This window comes from Myodes glareolus, chromosome 14, assembly GCF_982192425.1.
Source record: "Myodes glareolus chromosome 14, mMyoGla1.1, whole genome shotgun sequence".
NCBI lineage: Eukaryota > Metazoa > Chordata > Mammalia > Rodentia > Cricetidae > Myodes > Myodes glareolus.
The window spans coordinates 19662085-19670427 of NC_142039.1; the positions used below are offsets into that span (position 1 = coordinate 19662085).

General features: G+C 36.8%; 1 pseudogene; it reads left to right on the forward strand.

The window, feature by feature from the left end:
• Positions 1 to 301: 301 nt before the first annotated feature.
• On the forward strand, positions 302 to 401 carry LOC125417709 (U6 spliceosomal RNA; annotated as a pseudogene).
• Positions 402 to 8343: the final 7942 nt, after the last annotated feature.

Genomic DNA, 8343 nt, shown 5'->3' on the forward strand with positions numbered 1-8343 from the left:
TCCTTCCTCTCCAGTTCTAAGAGCAGTCATGGTTCCCTGCCCTTTGGGAAGTCCAAGGTCCTCCCCACTTCCAGGTCTAGGAAGGTGAGCTTCCAAACAAACCAGGCTCCCACAACGTCAGTCCATGCAGTAGAATCAAAACCCAGTGCCATTGTCCTTGGCATATCAGTCAGTCCTCATTGTCAGCCACATTCAGAGAGTCAGGTTTGATCACATGCTTGTTCAGTCCCAGTCCAGGTGGCCTTGGTGAGCTCCCATTAGATCAGTCCCACCCTCTCCTTTAGTGGACACACCCCTTGCGGTCCTGACTTCAGCACATGTACTAAAATTGGAACTGTACATAGAAGATTAGCATGACCCCTGTGCCTGCTCCTTTCTTAATGGAGACACAGTAGGAATGTAAGAGGAGTGGGATAGACGGGAGACAGGAGAGGGAGCAGAGGGGAAGGAGGAAGAGGAAACTGTTGTTGAGGGAGGGGCATGTAAAATAAATGAAAAATTTAATTTATAAAAATAGCCTTTCAATATAATGAAAAATAAAGGTCTAGTCTGTTTCAACTGCCTATATATGTTCCCAGCATGATGTCCGTTGACTTATTTCTACTTTCTGTTTTTTCTATTGAAATGTAATTGCTACTCTTCTTCTACAATTAAGTTGGATGTTTAGGGTCAATCTCAAATTCAAGGCTTTCCAAAAAACCTTCCTTCCAACTCACTAAAACTCTCACAATTTCAATTTAAATTGTTATTTTAACTATAAATATGTTATAATTTTCAACCTCACAATTATTTTCTGGTATCATAAAGTTCCTGTAAATTTTGTGCCATTCAACTGTTGTTGCTTAAATATTGACTCATTGCATTCTAGTACTCTGAACACTCCTCATGAGTCTAGAGCCTTTGAAGACATATGATAAACTTCTTAATCATCCTCATTGTATATATGTATATTGATATTCCTTTTTCCCCCAATTTTGAAAATCATGACTGTTGCTAATGTGAACTTTCAGGTATATGTGATACATATATGTAAATACATAAAATATCTTAAGGTGAAATACACCACACACACACACACACACACACAGACAGACAAACTTACTAGAATTGCTGAGTTATGTGTTATGTGATACTGTGTGCTCAAATTCAGAATAAAACTAAATTGTTTTTCGTAAGTAGCTATACCACTTATAAACTTGAGTTGTTCTGCATAGATATATGAAACCAAATTATGTAAAACATAAGCTTCATAGATGTTGCATGCAGTGGTACATCTCTGTGGCTTATATTTGCTTTCATCAGCTTACTACAAATATTGCTGTCTGTTTCTCCACTCTTCTTCATCTATCACCATCATGCATTCATCTCTTCCCTTAGCCATGGGAGACAGGATTTGTTGTCTGGGTCTTGTATCTCTTCCAGTCCTGAAATTTTAACATATTGATATTTTTCTCAGTCCTCTATGTGTATCAGGCTAGTAAGAGTACCTTAAGTTTGAAATTAACCTATATGTGTCTAAGTCCTCATTAACCCCTCTCCAAAAGTATGCTCTTAGTCTTCATGTTATGTAAGGGATAAGCGAAAGTCTCAAGCTTGCTCAGGACTATTGCACATGAATCTGTACAGTGTTGTGATACTTACTCCTAAGAAAATAAACTTGAATGAAACATAATTCTGCTTCTTCTGATGACTGCAATATGTCTCTCCTGATATCAGGTCCTATTGAGCAATCAAAATGGCACACAATTTGTGCAAAACTTACTGATATGGTTAAAGTTCAGTTGTCTGAGATCAAAGTCAACATTTGAGGATCAGGACATCAGGCACCACTCACTTATTTGCCTATGTTAGTACGGCTCAGCCAGCATCCTGTATTCCGAGTTATAGTGTAACCTGCACAGGACAGAGGGAGGTAGAGAGAGTCAGAGGAACATCTGAGTAGTCTCAGCAAAAAGTTCTCAAATAGGTAGAATACTACAAGCCTAATAATAGTGATTTGTTTCACAACAGTAGACAAAAAGTTAACCAGGAATCACACAGTTGACGAAAATAAACATTATGAACTGCCCTCCTGATGTCCCTGGGACAAGAACATACCTGGATTATACAAAGCAACGTGGTGTACTTTGACTAAATAATAAACATATATATTATATACCAAATCTCTATTATGCTTAACATTTTTCAAGAATGCTCTGTATTTCATGTTTACTCCATTCTTAACCACATTTTAAACCAAGATGCAGATATAGATAATGTTTTTACCTTATACATTCGTGGCACCTCTTGTCTGAGGGAAGGGCCTACTTGTATTTCTTTGCTAGGTTATGCATTTCTTCTCCCTTTGTGTTTTCTCTCATCATTATCACTGAATAATTGTTTGTGCATTCTCTCAGATTTAGCATTATTTCTTTGTGGCTAAACTATTGTCAAAGCCTTTCTAAAAATTATAGCCAGGCATGATTGCATGGGGCTTTAATCCCAAAACTTGGGAGGCAGAGGCAGGCAGGTCTCTGTGGTTTCAAGGACAGCTTCATCTACAAAATGAGTTCTAGGACACAGAGAAACTCTGTCTCAAATATATACATACATATATATTTGTGTATGTGTGTGTCCCATGCTGAGTTATTTCATTGTCTAGCTCACATATATCTTTTTGATACTTCTCTATATCTTTACACTGAGATTTTCTGAGCTATTAACCTGCTTTCGAACTCCTACCATACCCTCAAGCACAGTAGACATGTCTGCATCTTTTTTATTTTTATTTTTACTTCTAGTTCATCTTATTCACTTTTTAATTTAGCTGTTGTACTTCCTTGTGTTAAATACATTTGAAATACATCTAGATCTAATCTGCAGGAAGTAAAAGTGGATTATGGTTTTATGCCAGATTCCTGGCAGAAAACTTGGTACTCCATTTGATGTGGGATGCCCCTTTGCATGCTGTGAATATGATATATTAACATTTATTAATAAAGAAGCCATTTTGGCCTATAGCAGAGCAGAATACAGCTAGGCAGGAAATCAAAGCAGAGATAGAGGGGGAAAGAATGTGGAGTCTGGGAGATGCCAGCAACCACTGGAGAAGAAAGTTGTGAGGTGAAAAGCCATAAGCTTCTTGGTAAAATATAAAATAATAGAAACGGGATGATATAAGTTGTAAGAGCTAGTGAATAATAAGCCTGATCTAGTAGGCCAAACAGTATGTAATTAATATTAAACCTCTGCGTGGTTTTTGTAAAACTGAGTGCAGGACCAGGCAGGATGAGAAACCTTCAGTTACATCCATTTTTAAGGAACTTTTAGGGTAGGAAGTTCTAGAGACTGGGTTCCAATCATTTCATAGATCCATTCTCTCTCTGGCTTATTTTTTCTGTGGAATGGCTTTCAAGGTCTTAGCACAAAGTGCATGCAGTTTATGAGGGCCACATTGAGGCCAGCGTCTCTTCACACTTCTGCTTTGCTAACACTGGGGGTATATCAAATCCCAAAGGGCACTTAGGTGCTCCCTGACTGCTTTCAAGGCTAGCAAACAGCAGAGGACAAAGATCATTCTCAGATATTATAGTCAGTTCGCTGCACTTCAGCTGACTTTATCTAGGTTTGAGCTTGGAAAACATTTCCTCAATTTGCTCAATATCAAAAGAAACCACCAACAAAGCGCTGAGTAAAAGCATTGGAAAGGTTGTTACTGCTTCCCATGTCATCAAAATCTAAGATTCATAATTTTAAGAATCTTTAATTAATGGCTTCATTATGAAATAAATTTCAGAAATCTGGAAAACATAAAGAAAAAATAAGTTTAAAAATCAGTACCTTAGTTAGAAGCAGGAAGCTTGACAAGGAAAGAACACTACAGTTTGAAGGCAGTGAGGACACAAGAAACCACTAGGAAAACACATCTTGGGTTGACAGCAAATTTGCACACAAAAAAATCTGTTTGTTCAAACCTGGATTCTTGCAGATTCAAATTGAGTTATCCTTTTCATATTCTTTGGCTATGTCATTGAGAGTAGGTGGTGTGGATCCCATGCACAATGGCAATTCCACAGAAGGCAAACCTTAGGAAATCTTTTCAAATTTATGTCTTTCATCTCATCCTTTACATGTTTGCTTTTCCCCTGATTCTTTGTTCAATGGATTAACAGAAAACCAAAATCTCATGAAAACCATTTCTCTCCGGTAACCTTCAGAATGAAGGGGCTGTTGCAGAATGTGAATACATTTGGTAAAATTGTTTAAACCCTCTAAGAGTTTTGCATCTACCTAGGAAAAGATTTTTTTTTTTACTTCAAAAAGCCAAAAAGCTGTCAGTGGAGTTCTGATAATGACACTTACTGTCAAACTTATCATCCCTCAATTATGTTAACACCTTCTTTTGAAGTTTTCTTTTTAACATGAAAAACATAGTTTATTATAAAAGGTATCCACAGAAGCTAGAAGTGTTCAAAGGCCCCCAACAGGCTACTCTTAAGAGAACTGTAGTCAAGGAAATCTTAATATTCATATCATGAACAAGTTCATTTTTACTGTTATAAGAAAAAAAATCACAAGAAAGCACACAACATGAAAAATCTGCAGCCACCATAATTTCAATGTCTGAACGAATCCCCTCAGGGTTCCCTGAAAATCCCTTCAACATCTCCAATCATAAGATGCTTTAGCTCCTAGCCATGGGAGCCTATGGTTTACTAATTCAATTACAGTCAGTTCCCCTATATCTGACTATGTGAAACATGATTCTTGGTCTTTCTTTTTCTAGCTTTCTTCCCAATTTCACATTCTTTTATCTACTTTAATAGTCAAGATATATTCCAAACATTGGTGAAGAAGGACAGACACTGACATCATTGTTTTAAAAATACGCTTCCAAGTCTTGATGGCAGAAATTGAGATGGTTAGTTATTTTCTCACCTTTCTCTTTTCCTGAGTTGTACTCAGCCATATCTGTGCTACAGGATATTGAATTTTTATAGTTGCCTAACTCATTAGCTTACTTATGATGGAGGACCCTTACATGAGTCTAGTCCCAGCCTCTCTCATTCTTCTTTCTAAAGATACATTGCACAAGGAAGACTTTCAGGCATTCCCCTCACCCCACTCCTTTGTCGTTGGGCTACACTGTCATAAGTATCTTTTACTTGTGAATTCTGTATGCTATTTTCCTGACAATGTTACATTTTCTACTTTGTTCTTTGATGTACTATTTGTTTAAGTAGCAAATGTTAACACAGGTCATTCTATATACCCATCTATATCTATCTATCTATCTATCTATCTATCTATCTATCTATCTATCTATCTATCTATCTTTCTATCTATCTTTCTATCTACCTATCTTTCTAACTATCTTTCTATCTATCTATCTATCATCTATAAAGATATTATGTAAACTGTAAATGGAAATTTATGGAAAGAACCAACTTGCATTGAAACTTCTACAAAGCTGCTGAACTGTTTAGAACTCCAATGATTGTAGAGAGTTTGAAATATTACAGTTCCAGAGTCTAAATAGAATTTATCTTCTGCTATGTTTAGTTTTTGTTGTTTTTTTTCTCTTTTGTTTTGCTTTGTTTGCTTTTGCTGTTGTTTGGGTTTTGTTTGTTTGTTTGGTGTTTTGAGACAGAGTTTCTCAGTAGCTATAGAGACTGTCTTGGAATTTGCTCTGTAGACTAGACTGGCCTCGAACTCACAGAGATCTGCCTGGCTCTACTGGCTCTACCTCCCGAGCTCTAGGATTAAAGGGGTGGGCCACCAACACCCGGTCTTATGTTTAGTTTTCTTAATAGTCATTGCTACCCATATCTATGTCTGACATACCATCCCTGTGACTTTTGGAAAGTACAAACTTCTACCAACCAAAAGACTAAGAGTATCGAAGGAGTCCTTTAACAGAGAGTTCCTCACTTTTCTTCTATAGGCAGAGATTTTCGTTGGGACTACTTCAATCTTCTATCTGCCAATGTTTCTGCCAATTTACTTGAAAACAGTCTATATTTATGACATGCTTTGTTCTGCTACTATTATAAACTGTCATCAAAATTATTAACATACGGGAATATGAACTTTGGGGTGAACTTATCTATTTTCCTGGGTCACTCATATTTGTCTCCAGAGTAAACTCTAGCTTATCTCCTTTGAGGTGAGGGCTGAGTTTTTGTGATGACAAAAGTTATTTTGAGCCTCCTGTATTAGTTTTACAATGATGAACACATGAGAAATTTTAATACACTTTAATTTGTCTAAAAACTATCATTGCCCAATCTTTCCTTTTGTTAGAGTGTGTGCCATTCTTCACTTAATGAACTAATTGTGAATTTTTAAGAGTATCCAATATTCTGAAATTTCAATAAACAAACATTAAATTTTGTTGCTGTTGAATATCAACTGTTCTTGATGATTGGTTTGCTTAGCTTCTTGTTCTTGAACTTTTAGCTTCTCCATACCTCATTCAGATATTGATCTAACAGCATGGAAATGGGAGAGTCATAACACAATCATATTTTCTGCATTTATCAAACACAGAATTGCTTATGATACTCTTTCCCATTAAAGGTAGTGTGTAAGTTATGCCTATCCCATGGCTTTGTTGTAAACAGGATCCCTTTACCAGAACTGCATATTCATTAAAATTTCCTCTTTGTCAGATGCTTTCCAAAAAGTATCTTCTAAAATATGAATCTATTAGCATAAAATTTCACTTAAATTGTCTGTGTAAGCATAACAAAAATATTTATCAAACTAAAAAAAATCTATTCAGAACATGTTTTTACCAATAAATTTTATATTTTATGTTGGTAAATAAGTAGAATACGGGAAACATTTTGCTTTACGTTTCTCTGCCTTTTATTGTCTTTCTTATAACTTTTACCACAGTGTAGTGATTCAGTTAGGGTTTCTATTACATGATGAAATGCCAAAACTAAAAGTAAGTTGGTTGCAAAAGGTTTACCCTGCTCGCACTTCCGTATTATGATCAAAGACAGGCAGAAACTCAAGCAAAGCAGAGCGTGCTGGCAGGAGCTTTTGCAGAGGCCACTGAGGAGTGATGCTTACTGGATTTCTCAGTCTGCTTTTTTATAGAACCCAGGACCACCAGTCTAGTGATAGCATCACCCAAAATAGGATGGGCCCCCTCCCATCAAACACTTATTAATAAAATCCGTTGCAAGTTTTTCTTAGCCAGATCTTATGGAGTCAATTTCTCAGTTGAAGTTCCCTTCTCTCGACTGACTTTAGTTTTGTGTCAAGTTGACACAAAAATAGCCAGTACATCCAGTCCTAGAACATGCCTAATTTTAAATCTTTCAAAATACTTTTCAAACAGCAATTAGACACGGGAATACGCCATCAGAGAGCTTTCACTGGTATTTTGAAAATGCATTCCCCAGTCCTTCGTTTTTTGAACACATTTTCATGAATGTTCTTTATTAATGAATCTTGTGTGCTGTTTACCTGGCAATTGTGTATTCTCTACTTTGTTATCTGGCTTAAGACCAATGTAGATAAATAAGGAGGTATTTGGTAAGTAAAGAATGCTCTCTCTCTCTCTCTCTCTCTCTCTCTCTCTCTCTCTCTCTCTCTCTTTCTCTCTCTCCCTGGGTGCCTTCTATTTCCTCTTGTCATGTATTCACAAAAAAAAATGGGCAAGAAACTTCAAAAAAGTATTCAACTATCCAAAAGGAATTCAGGATAACATTTGTTAACGAAGAATCAATTGCTTTACCCACTTGTACAAGGGGTGGGAAGTTGCTTTACTGTACAAAGATAAAGTATTTCAAATGCTGAAGGAAAGGTGTTGCCACCATGTCATCTAGTAGATATTTATTTCAACATTCAAGACGGTTCTAAGTTAGAAGACACTGTTTATCCTTACCTGGAACTCTCCTTAAGATACACTTGCAGGGGCTCCTCGGTACCTGCCTTGCTCTAGAAAGCTATGACAATACTTACTTAGCAGCCCTTTGTTTTCTTCTCAGAGAAAAACAGAGTCAACTAAAGAGAGTGTCAAAGAGAGAGACGAGTTCACTATGTTCCCAAAGCCCGCAGGAGGTTCCCAGAGCTTGCCATGAGCCTGGAATATTACTCTCCATTTTTCACCATGGAGACAGAAAATGGATTTACTTATAAGTAACTCACCCAAGAACTACATGATGTGAATGTGAACATCATAAAATCACCTTTGAAAGCCAAATTGCCTAATAAGTTCCATTTCAATTATCAATTTTTAATTACATTTATTTAACTTTCATCATTACCAGTTTCCTAATCTCCCTCTGCTCACATTCCCTCCCCACTGCCTCCACCCCTCCCACAACCACTTCTCTTCTGCTTCTGTGC